Source organism: Dermacentor albipictus, unplaced genomic scaffold (assembly GCF_038994185.2).
Source record: "Dermacentor albipictus isolate Rhodes 1998 colony unplaced genomic scaffold, USDA_Dalb.pri_finalv2 scaffold_18, whole genome shotgun sequence".
NCBI lineage: Eukaryota > Metazoa > Arthropoda > Arachnida > Ixodida > Ixodidae > Dermacentor > Dermacentor albipictus.
Genome location: NW_027225572.1, coordinates 2,919,210 through 2,932,310, shown reverse-complemented (window position 1 = coordinate 2,932,310; position 13,101 = coordinate 2,919,210). Strand labels below are relative to the sequence as shown.

The 13,101-nt window shown below is 45.2% G+C and overlaps 1 protein-coding gene and 1 long non-coding RNA gene across 4 annotated transcripts in view; one reads left to right on the top strand and one right to left on the bottom strand.

The window, feature by feature from the left end:
- O-fut1 (O-fucosyltransferase 1) overlaps positions 1–13,101 on the top strand; it is a 266,792-nt gene that overhangs the window by 56,624 nt on the left and 197,067 nt on the right. The gene's annotated exons all lie outside the window — the stretch shown is intronic.
- On the bottom strand, positions 6,581–12,536 carry LOC135920065 (uncharacterized). Of its 2 annotated transcripts, none has more exons than XR_011509685.1 (3): positions 12,446–12,536; positions 10,093–10,146; positions 6,581–6,730 (listed from the first exon to the last, which is right to left on the bottom strand). It is a non-coding gene; the product is annotated as an uncharacterized lncRNA (long non-coding RNA). The 2 variants fall into 2 exon arrangements; XR_010570159.2 differs by lacking the exon at positions 6,581–6,730 and adding an exon at positions 8,426–9,009.

The window sequence follows — 13,101 nt, the reverse complement described above, 5'->3', positions numbered from 1 at the left end:
CTTCCGTTGCGGGAGGGGTCTGCCAGATTGTCGATAAAGGCTAGTGCGGGCCACTATGAAACATTTTATCGCTTGCAGTTGATTGGTTCTCGATTTTAACAAAAAAAATTTCTTTCAAGTTATTGCTGTTATAGTACTCATGAAGTACCATATTTACTCGATTCTACCGCGCCCTCGATTGTAATGCGCACCCTTTTTCTGTGACCAAAAAAAAAAAAGAATCCCTAGACTGTAATGCTCACCTGCTTGCGTGACCTAAAAAAAGAAAAGTCCTTTACAGTACCGCGTACCTCATTCTTTCATACAGAAATACAACTTTCTCTTATTTGGAAAAAACAGATTTACTCCTAATGCACTATGGTTGCGAGAAGTAAAAAAAGTCGCAGTTTCGCGCGAAAGGCGAAGCATCGATTACGATAGCAAATTAGTAGACAGCTATACAAAGAGTATAGGATAGTGGTTTTATCGGCAGCATAAACTTTTAAACATTTGCTTACTAACTAAATTAACAAGCATGGTGTCATGCGCACATAAGCATGAACACGTCTCACTCAGTGACCGCGGAAACTCTTTAAATGCTGGAGTGAGGAAGTATGGTAGCAGGAGCGAGGGAATTGACCTTTGTGCGGCCTCTCGCTTCGACGCGAACTAAGCGACGAGAACACAGTGCGGTGCGTTTACATGCGCAGACTCTTGGCTCCATCGCAGATCGCTATCACGATAGGGGCCGCGCGGCCATGCTGTACATAGCAGCCCCGGTGTAGAACGCCTCTCCTGTTTGCACCTGTGATCTGGCCCGATTTCCATCCGTCTCTGCACATGTGATCACTTTCCTTTTGATTGAGGCGTGGTGATGAACTCTGCATGTCTTTGCAGTCGGCACTTCCATGGTGATACAGCAAACGCAGAAAGCGGGAAGACGGACGGTGCACTAACCTAAGCTAAAGGAAGCATTGCCTAAGCACATGTACTACAGCACATGGAGAAAGCTATGGCAGGCTCGAAGTGCGTACGAGGCGGCCATTTTTAAATGCCAATGGCAATATGCTAATGCAGATGTAGGGTCATACTCGATTCTGACACGCACGCAATTTTTGGACCTGTTCTATCGAAAAAAGTGCGTGTTAGATTCGAGTAAATACAGTATATACATCATCTACGTGATGCACCGTCGTGTTAACAGCTAATGCATTTTCTGGGTGCCCGTTTCATAGAACGGTGAAAGTAGCAGAGAACCTTTTCACACAAAATGCGTGCCTAACTCTTCATTTGACTACCCTATTTACTTGCATAATGATCGCACTCGCGTAATGATCGCACCCCTGACTTTTGTTGTCAAAATTCAATTTTTTTCCTTTCCCGTGCAATGATCGCACCCCAAACTTGCCACAGTGATATGTTGTGGGCCAAGTCTTGCTAATGGTGATCGCGCTTACCATCTGTCGAATGCTACGCGAACGACTCTTCAAGACATACCAAGCGATCTGCACGCACCAAACATTCTTAAGCAGATGCCCCATTTCATTCCTTTCATCACTTTCCGCATTTCCATGAAACAAAGAAGCTGCAACCAATCTTTCCTTGGCCTTATTATTTGTAGGCTCTATAATGGTTGTGGTCAACAACAACAAAAAAAAGCGCCTTTCGATTCCTCTCGTCTGCACTCAGACACGCAACACATCGTGAGCGGCAACGATAGTACCCACATTTACACTGATACGTTACAAGTGCACCCTATTCATACGCCGACACTTGTAACACAGCTAAGATATTCGCCCACGCTTAGCAGAAACGTGCCGTATTAGGATAGTAGTGAAGAAAAATGCCGCAGTTTTTGCAGCACACCCGCCATGTTTTTCTATGTCACTGGCAGCAAAGCGCACCCGTCTCTTTTTCTGCCTCCTCAAGGTGGACATGGCTACGTTATTGCCACAAACTTGCCGATATTAACAATATTATTCATTACTGATACGGAAGGAACTATTTCAATGCACATAATGTACTCGCGAGAAGAAAAAAAAAATCGTGTTTGGTGCATTTGGCTTGCTCCGCCGGCCGCCATTTTTGTTTTGGTGTTCCGCACTGTTACAGCGGCAGCCGGCCGTTTGTTGACCTGTTGTCATCCCGCAGAAAATGCGGGATGCAAACAAAAATTTTTTGCTGTTCGCGGAAAATTTAGTTCGCATAATGATTGTACCCCTGAATTTACGTCACTTTTTCTGACAAGAAAGCGTGATCATTATGCCAGTAAATACAGTTTATGCATTGCAAGACCAGTAGACCTCTTCAGCTCTGCATAACTTGCGTATCGAAGTCGCAAATTTTCACGACTGACGTGGTTTTCAAGAAGAAAGTGCGGTTCAGGCATGGAAGCATAAATAATCCGAAATAGCCTTCAATAAGTACGGCTCGAGCTGCCAGTATCCCAAGAATACCCGAAGGGAAAGAGCGAGCGCGGCAGCGGAGCAAGCCAGAAGGAGCAGCGTCCTTGCCGTGATGTCACTCGCGAGAGTGCGCCGCTGCAACTTCTCGCCGCTAATATTCACTGTGCATTGATTAACATCCCTTGCAAGATCATTTTGAGTACAGTTTTTGATGGCCTCGTATTATGCATTGCCCGTGTTTGCCGCAGTGCATTACCTTCGATTTAATGAAATGGCTGAATTTTGAATTCAGCTTCTACCTCACAAAGGCCGCTACGGTCGCAAACTCTCGTTTGGTGGCTCACGTTTGTCTGGCATGTATCGGAACGTGAAACTCAAGTGATGTATGGCATAATTTTCGCTGCACTGCTACAGTTGCTCAGCTGAAGGTACCATAAGTATTTATAGGCGTTCTGTGGTCATCATCATCATCATCAGCCTGGTTACGCCCACTGCTGGGCAAAGGCCTCTCCCATACTTCTCCAAAAACCCCGGTCATGTACTAATTGTGGCCATGCCGTCCCTGCAAACTTCTTAACCTCATCCGCCCACCTAACTTTCTGCCGCCCCCTGCTACACTTCCCTTCCCTTGGAATCCAGTCCATAACCCTTAATGACCATCGGTTATCTTCCCTCCTTATTACATGTCCTCCCAATGCCCATTTCTTTTCCTTGATTTCAACTAAGATGTCATTAACTCGCGTTTGTTCCCTCACCCAATCTGCTCTTTTCTTATCCCCTAATGTTACACCTATCATTCTTCTTTCCACAACTCGTTGCGTCGTCCTCATTTTAAGTAAACCCTTTTCGTAAGCCTCCACGTTTCTGCCCCGTAGGTGAGTACTGGTAAGACACAGCTATTATACACTTTTTCTCTTCAGGGTTAATGGCAACCTGCTGTTCATGATCTGAGAATGCCTGACAAACGCACCCCAGCCCATTCTTATTCTTCTGATTATTTCCGTCTCATGATCCGGATCCGCCGTCACTACCTGCCCTAAGTAGATGTATAACTTTACCACTTCAGGTGTCTTGCTACCTATCGTAAACTGCTGTTCTCTTTCGAGACTGTTAAAGATTACTTTAGTTTTATGCAGATTAATTTTTAGACCCACTCTTCTGCTTTGCTTCTCCAAGTCAGTGAGCATGCATTGCAATTGGTCCCCTGAGTTACTAAGCAAGGCAATATCATCGGCGAATCGCAAGTTACTAAATTATTCTCCATTAACTTTTATCCCCAATTCTTCCCAATCCAGGTCTCTGAATACCTCCTGTAAACACGCTGTGAATAGCATTGGAGAGATTGTATCTCCCTGCCTGACGCCTTTCTTTATTGGGATTTTGCTGCTTTTTTTATGGAGGACTATGGTGGCTGTGGAGCCGCTATAGATATCTTTCAGTATTTTTACATACGGCTCGTCTACACCCTGGTTCCATAATGCCTCCATGACTGCTGAGGTTTTGAGTGAATCAAACGCTTTTTCGTAATCAATGAAAGCTATATATAAGGGTTGGTTATATTCCGCACATTTCTCTATTACCTGATTGATAGTGTGAATATGATCTATTGTTGAGTAGCCTTTACGGAATCCTGCCTGGTCCTTTGCTTGACAGAAGTCTAAGGTGTTCCTGATTCTATTTGTGATTACCTTAGTAAATGGTTTGTAGGCAACTGACAGTAAGCTGATCGGTCTATAATTGTTAAAGTCTTTGGCGTCCCCTTTTTTCTGGCTTAGGATTATGTTAGCGTTCTTCCAAGATTCTGGTACGCTCGAGGTCATGAGGCATTGCCTATACAGGGTGGCCAGTTCCTTTAGAACAATCTACCCACCATCCTTCAACAAATCTGCTGTTACCTGATCCTCCCCAGCTGCCTCCCCTCTTTGCATAGCTCCCAAGGCTTTCTTTACTTCTTCCGGCGTTACTTGTGGGATTTCAAATTGCTCTAGACTATTCTCCCTTCCATTATCGTCATGGGTGCCACTGGTACTGTATAAATCTCTATAGAACTCCTCAGCCACTTGAACTATCTCATCCATATTAGTAATGATATTGCCGGCTTTGTCTCTTAACGCATGCATCTGATTCTTGCCAATTCCTAGTTTCTTCTTCACTGCTTTTAGGCTCCTCCATTCCTGAGAGCATGTTCAATTCTATCCATATTATACTTGCTTATGTCAGCTGTCTTACGCTTGTTGATTAACATTGAAAGTTCTGCCAGTTCTATTCTAGCATTAGGGTTAGAGGCTTTCATACATTGGTGTTCTTAATCAGATCTTTCGTCTCCTGCTATAGCTTACTGGTATCCTGTCTAACAGAGTTAACGCCGACTTCTATTGCACACTCCTTAATGATGCCCGCAAGATTGTCGTTCATTGCTTCAACACTAAGGTCCTCTTCCTGAGTTAAAGCTGAATACCTGTTCTGTAGCTTGATCTGGAATTCCTCAATTTTCCCTCTTATCGCTAACTCATTAATCGGCTTCTTATGTACCAGTTTTTTCCGTTCCCTCCTCAGGTCTAGGCTAATTCGAGTTCTTACCATCCTGTGGTCACTGCAACGCACCTTGCCGAGCACGTCCACATCTTGTATGATGCCGGGGTTAGCGCAGAGTATGAAGTCTATTTCATTTCTAGTCTCGCCGTTCGGGCTCCTCCACGTCCACTTTCGGCTATCCCGCTTGCGGAAGAAGGTATTCATTATCCTCATATTATTCTGTTCCGCAAACTCTACTAATAACTCTCCCCTGCTATTCCTAGTGTCTATGCCATATTCCCCCACTGCCTTGTCTCCAGCCTGCTTCTCGCCTACCTTGGCATTAAAGTCGCCGATTAGTATAGTGTATTTAGTTTTCACTCTACCCATCGCCGATTCCACGTCTTCATAGAAGCTTTCGACTTCCTGGTCATCATGACTGGATGTAGGGGCGTAGACCTGTACAATCTTCATTTTGTACCTTTATTAAGTTTCACAACAAGACCTGCCACCCTCTCGTTAATGCTATAGAATTCCTGTATGTTACCAGCTATATTCTTATTAACCAGGAATCCGACTCCTAGTTCTCGTCTCTCCGCTAGGCCCTGGTTGCACAGGACGTGCCCGCTTTTTAGCACCGCTTTTTTGTAGCACCGTGCCCGCTTTTTAGTTCAGTGGTAAAACCTCGTTAATTTGACCCTCGTTAGTTCAGAAAATCTGATAATTGAGCAGTGTGTTCACAGTGGCTGTTTGGTTCATCTTTAGGATAAACAGGAACAGCGCGACACAGGACGAGTGAGTAAAGAGCACAGGACAAAGCGTTGTCCTGCGCTCTTTAGTCGCTCGTCCTGTGTCGCACTGTTTCTGTTTTTGATTCTAATGATCATTCAGACTAGTCCTCTGGTCCCGACAGGGATATGCCTTAATCAAACTCTCGTTAATTTGGACGTATTTGGCCATCCATCGGTTAATTCAGACAATGCTCGGAGCTCGGCGAGTGTGGAGCGGCGCATATGTGCAGCACAGAAGAGCAAAAACGGTGTCCATCCGAAACAAAACGATGGAATCCACATTACCATAGTCATCAGCGGAAATCGTCCGTGAATGACAGCAATGACGGAATGCTTTCTGCCTATTTGTGCCTTTAAAACCTTGAAGGCCCGACCACATGCAGGATACGTGTCTCGCTAAGCCTATACACGAGTGTATGCGTCTTCGAATCCGTACGCTTGTGACGAAGGGAAGGGCAACGAGCCACACGACATACGCACAAGTATGGTGTCTAGAAGGGGCAGTGTGATGGGTGAGAGCGAGGAGCTGCAGAAAATGGCAATGAAACATGGCGCCCCTCTTAGGGGCGCCGTAGCGCTGGGAGTGTGTTCAGCCGATGCAGCGGTGCATTAGAGCTGAGTGTGGGCTACCTTTTCCCCTTTTATGTGCAAGCATCCATGGCTTGCCAGCGAAATCGGCGATGTGACGTTTGAAGTCGCGAAGGAAGTCGGCGCTAGAGGAGGAAGGCGCCTGTAGGTGGAGAAGAGAATTGCACGCCGGGAAAAGTACAAAGTAACGCGTCAAAAGGACACCACCTAGAGGAGGTGGTGTTCAGCAAAGCGCGGAATGAGGCAGAAGGCGAAGCATCACGGAGGAGGAGGTTTATTGTCTGGAACAGCCAGCTAGAGCGGTTACATTGGGCGTCGCTCTGAACCGTAACTTCAGCTTCATCTTGTGTGAAGCAATCGCGATGCCGCTGCTGTTGTGTGCATGTCACGGCTTGTCACCCGTTCGCCATCGGTGCGAAGTCGTTGACGGGGTATACAAGCCGGTTGGTCGCTCTGTACTCAAGTGAACACAGCGAATGAGTCAGAGTCAGGAGAAAGAGAGAAAAAAAAATATTTATAGACTGACAACGACACACAATTTAAACGAAACACACATGCACTCAATCTAGATCAATCATGACAAAAAAAATATACAATGAACAGTTAGCAGTAAATATAGAAATTAACACTACACAAAACACACTTAACGGTGGTCAACTAAACAGAGTTCAAAAGAAAACAAATGATGACATACGCATATGGCCAGGCAGCAGCAGCAAGTCCATAAAGCGCGGAGTCTACAGCAGAGCTTTCCCGAAGAACGCTGGCAAGCCGATCCCGTTGCAGTGGATGCGATTGCTGGGCTGGGTTCCCCGGGAGTCTTGGTCTGACGTCTTCCCCCGAGCAGGTTGAGCTAACTTGAGGGGACCCGCCGTGAGCTTCGTTGCAGACGTTGGTTTGTCGTCTCTTACGTCAACTAGTAACTCGCAGTTCAGATGCGGTTAAGCGGCCCAGGCGATACTGGACAGCACTAGCTCCTTGACGCTTTTCAGCAGATTGCAGGCTCAGCTTCTAGAATGCTTAGCTCAGTCTAAAACCTGCGTTATTCTCCTTTCCCTAGTTCCTTGTGTTGGGGAACGGCAGATATTTGTGACGATCCAGTCAAGTTCACCCAATTGGATCCCGGCTCTTCCCAAGGTCTTGGCCGCGACCATTTTAATTAGGGGCGAGGGAACGGGTGCTTCCCCCCCTGCATTTAGCGGTCGCGGTCGTATTGCACCACACACACATACCCTTGAGTCCATGGTGGGCCTCTGTAGTTTGTTCACAAAGAAACGATGGTGGCTAGGCCATATGGCGCTGTCGGCACATATACTGTCAGCAATTCATGGACACGGGATTGCTCAGAGGCACCACATATACTGCCAGTACTTCGTGGACACAGGATATTGCACAGACATACCACATATTTCGGAGTATTCGCACCCGCGCCTTCTTAGTAAGCTTCTCAATGCACGCGCAGGGCAGAGAATATGCAGGGTCTCCTACAAAAAGCTTCTGGGGCGTAACGGTCGCACCGACGACAAAAGACAATAATCTCTAAACCTGCCTTCAAGTTCTTTCGGCCGCTTGCCCGAGTGGCCGGCAATAACTGTCTTGCTTGCCGGTCCCTATTTCCACGACCTTTTGGCGCCCATGGATCAGTGCTTCGCTGAATCGAATTGTGCCGCACCGTGACCGTGTATCATCTTCAGTTTGTGGTGTTCGTTTCCTTCACAAACCTAAATTAATTTTAGTTAGCCTCGTAGTTTGATTACTAATTAGTAATTAATCTCCTAAGGATTCCTTGCCCTTCGTTAGTGTTACGGAGTAAGAATAATATTTTAATAATTAATTATTTTCATAATTAATCTTATTAGTCTTTAACCTTAATTATTACTACTACCTCATTAGTACTCACTATAGCCACAATCATAAATCTCAGCAGTTGTACATATCCATAAGGCATTCTCATGTATACCCCCATAGGACCCCATGTATACCTATGGAGCACATTGTGTCGCAGATGGATGGATAGATAGATTTTTGAGGGAAATAGCCCTGTAAAGCTTACGCATTAAAAATGTTATTCTCGGACTACTTGTTTACTATTTCAAGCAGTTTTTTGTGCCATGTGCCATGAAACACTCGCCGCTTTATGAAGGTGGCCTCGAAGATTCATCGGCGATTACGAACTCCATAATGCGAAATTTGAGTGCATCTCTATACGTGTTATTTCGCAATATATTGGGTGGTGTGGACGATCTGTCTCGTGCGGCATGTTCCAAACGGTGTGAAGTGTGGCGTGACTCCGTCGCTAATCTGGAGATTGCAATAGGCAGTGCATGGTGACAGGTGGGTGTGATTCACAGCAGCCACCACAGACAGACCTCCCAGACAATGTGCGCTACTCTGGCACTTCACTTCACTTTATTACCTTAAAGGCCCCCGGGGTTGGGGGTGTTACATAAGGGGTGGGTTACATGTATAAATCATATAATAAACAAAGAAAACACGTAATGAACATAAATTATTCGCTGTTAAATACCGTAGTTATACAATTCAAAAATTTAGATGTACAGGTGATTGCGGTGATGTCATGTGGAAGGCCGTTCCAGTCCGGGGCTGAGCGCGGAAAGAATGAAGATGCGAATGTAGCAGTGCGCGTACGAGGTCGTGCAACTTGAAGGGGATGACCAATGCGGGGGGAAATACGTGCTGGCGGATTGATGTAGGGTGGATGACGAAGTGAGCTGTAATAAAGTTTATGAAACAAGCACATACTAGTAATACGATGTCTACAAGCTAGAGAGGTTAAACCTGCCTCTGCTTTTAATGATGATATACTAACGTTATATGACTAGCACGAATATATGAATCTTGTGGCTCGACCTTGTACTGATTCTAGGGAAATTGTTAGATAATTTTGGTTAGGGCTCCAAATAGCAGAGGCGTATTCTAATTTAGGACGGACAAGTGATTTGTAGGCAAGTAATTTTAGGTTTTGTGGGGCATGTCGTAGATGACGTTTTAAGAATCCAAGGGTTCTGTAAGCGGATGATATGATTTTTGTGACATGTGCGTTCGAGGTTAGATCATTGGACAATGTTATGCCGAGGTATTTATAAGTGTGAGTTAATTCTACTGTGACATGCGAGATTTTGTATGAGAAGAGGAGAGGATTACATTTTCGGTTAATAGACATGAGTGTACATTTATTGGGGTTTAGTTCCATGAGTCATTGGTTACACCAGTCCTGTACGCTGTTTAAGTCATTCTGGAGGGCGAGCTGATCAGAGGTGTTATTGATTGTGCGATAGATGACACAGTTGTCGGCAAAAATACGGATGTTACAAGAGACATGCGTTGGTAGGTCATTAATATATATTAAAAATAATAGCGGGCCAAGGACTGATCCTTGTGGGACACCTGATTTTACGGGAAGAGGAACAGAGGCTTGATTATTAACGTAAACATACTGGGTGCGGTTAGCATGGAATTCACTTATCCACTGTAAAATGTTAGGATGAAAGTTTAACCATGAAAGTTTTAGTAGCAAGCGTTTGTGGAATACTTTGTCGAACGCTTTCGTGAAGTCCAGGAATATTGCATCAGTTTGAAGGTTACAGTCAAGGTTCATATGCAAGTCACGGATGAAAATAGCCAGTTGTGTATCACAGGATAGGTTTTTACGAAAGCCATGTTGAGCAGGATGAAAAAAATTTATAATAGAGTCAAGAAAGTTCCTTATGTGGGAATAAATGACATGTTCATGATTTTGCACGGCACGCTTGTTAAAGAGATGGGGTGGTAGTTAAGGGGTGATTCTTTGTTACCTGATTTGAAGACCGGAACAACCTTCCCCACCTTCCAATCGCTGGGAATGCTACCTGTGGAAAGTGATTGTGCAAAAAGTTTTGATAGATACAGTGCGGAAGCATGGCCAGTATTTTTGAGGAACTTGGGGGTGATTTCATCAGCACCCACTGAAGATGACATCTTGATATTTTCTATAATACATATAATGCCGTGCGCAGAAAACATGATTGAAGGCATAGACAAATGTAGGTTGGTAGTTGCGGTAGTCATATCAGTTTCGTGTGTGAAGATGGATGAGAAAGCAGTGTTAAAAATATTTGCACAGTCAATGTCACTGGTCATCTCGCCAAGTGGGTAAGCTAGTGTGATGATTGGAGCCTGTTGAGGATTTAGTACTTTCCAGAACTTCCTCGGGTTATTTGTTAAGATCTTGGGGAGGTCAATTTGGAAAAAATTGCGTTTGGCATTACAAATAGATTGCAGATATGTTGATTCAGCTGTGTAATATTTCTTCCAGGCGCAAGCGCTTGGGTTGCGTCTTGCTGCACGGAAAAGTCTTTTTTTTTTGTTCTCAAGTGTCTTCAAGAGCTTTGAAAACCATGGTTTGTTGCGACTGGCACGAAATGTGATGGTGGGAATAAACTTTGTGGTGAGTTAGGCAATTTTAGTTTTGAAAGTAAGCCAATTATCCTCCAGGGATCAATCATCGAAACCCGTCTCAAAGTTTGGAAATGACGCCGTCAGGTGATTATTAATTTCTTCGTAATTCCCTCTGTTATAGAGGCGAATTGTTTTGCGGAAAGTTTGATGCGATTTAGGGGTGATGGTGAAAGTAGCGTGTAAAACTTTGTGGTCACTGATTTCGCAGAGGTAAGCGATGATAAACTTTCTGGGGGATTAGTTAGAATACGGTCCAAGATGTTGGAGGATTCATGCGTGACTAGTGTGGGTTCAGTTACTAACTGGGTGAGATTAAAATTCAAACAAACGTCAACATGGTTAGTTATTTTGGTGTTGCCTGTTGGTGTTAGGTTCAGCCAGTCAATAGAGGGGTAATTAAAATGAGCAAAAAGAATAATGCGGGCATTGGGATATTTGCCAGTTATTTGATTCAGACTATCGTTTAACTGTGAAGAAAAGATTGGATTACTGGAGGGGGGTCTGTAGCAGACGCCTAGTATGACGATTTGTGGTACAGAACGGCAGATTACCCATAGTATTTCAAGCTCCGATTGGATGTTAATAACGGAACAAGGCAACAGCTGGTTAGTGGCAATAAGAACACCTCCTCCTCGTGAGCTCCTGTGGTCCGTGCGAAAAACGTTAAATTGCGGCAAATCAGCCAAAACTTCCGGATCAGTGACGTCGTCTGTTAGCCACGTTTCTGTTAGTACGAGTATATTGCTGGCAGGTGAAGAAACAAGATTACAAAAGTGTTCACGCTTTGGGAGAAAGCTACGTATGTTGGTAAAGATAATAGAAAAAAGATTTTGCAGTTTACCGAGAAGGCTTTTACAATGAAGATTAGTAGCGTGGCGATAAGTCGTATGCTATGAGATTTCATGTACAGATTGTGATGACTCGTCGAATGCATAACGTTTAGCACCGATGCACAAGGTTTTATAGCGCAAGGAAAATTTAGTGGTAGTAGCTTTGGCAAACTTTATAAGGTGCTTTCGCGCTTCTCGGACAGGGCGTGAAAAGTCCTCTCCTATGCTGTAATCGGTGCCTTTTAACTTACGGCCATTTGAAAGAATCAATTCCTTGGTTTTAAAAAATGTAAATGACTATTATGGGTCGAATGCGGTCAGGAGAATGGCGCCCGAGATGGTGAGCCCTTTCAATTTCTTTGGGGTCAATGGATAAGTCTAAGTGATCACGGCACAGGGGGAGAACTGTTTCTTCAGATTCGGGGTATGTTTCGGATGCATTCTCATCTTCAATGTTGTAAAAAATTAAATTGTTAAATCATGAGCGATTTTCGGCATCATCCAAACGGGCTTCTATACCTCGGATTTCTTTGGTTGTTTGGGTGGTGTCGGTGCATAGGGTTAGAACATCTTGATAATTAGCTTCCAGGGTGGATAATCTGTTACTCAGATCAGAAATAGCTTGTACCGTAGTTGTAAGTTGATTTCTAAGTCCTTGGACCTCGGCGATTAAATGTGACTGACCATCAGACAGTTTCTTCAGTTCCTCTAGCACCTTTTCGGGGCCTGGGTTTGATTGAACGTCGCCAGCCAAGAGCAACAGGGTAAGCATGACATCAGCACATTCAAGAGCAATGGAAAGGCAGCACTGTGGGCTTGGCAGCTACAGGAGACAGTAGTTACTTGATTTTTTTGTGAAAAGAGAGTATTGCTTACTAACCTGCGTAGCGAAAACGAGTGGGTTGGATGATTGCATCGTAGCACAGCCACCGAGCCCACAGGGCGCCGAGCGCGGATGATGCGCCGTGTCTGCGCTCTCGATGACCATGGGAGAGTCCGGGGGCAGTCGAGGAATAGCAGAGGTAGCGCCGCCGGGCAGGCTGAAACCGCAGGCAGCTGTGCAGCAAGGCCGGCGGGAGATTTGAAATGAAGGGATTCGATGGCAGAGGTGGCATGCGAAGGGGCGGGAACCAGGGACAGGAATAGCATCTGGGTGATGAGCGGTGCAAAAACCTGCGTAGCGAAAACGAGCGGGTTGGATGACTGCATCGTGGCACAGCCACCGAGCCCACCTCTTGTAGCTATCGTCGCCGCACTACGCTTTTCTTCTCATGCTTTCGCCCTGCCCTCCTCCTCCGCTTTCTGCCTCATGGTTCCACTGCACTCTTCTCCTCCGCATTCTTCCTTGCATCTTTCATCCCCCGCTGTGCTCAGCGTTCACTCTTTCATTCTTCGCTGTGCTCATTTGCTCGGTTACACTGGCGTTTGCCCTAGGAACAGGTGCATAGAAGCTGCGCTTTAAAACGGGCGTTTGCGCACCACGATGCAAGCAAAGCTACTGCACCTGTATCAGGTGAGGCTTTGCGCACACCACCA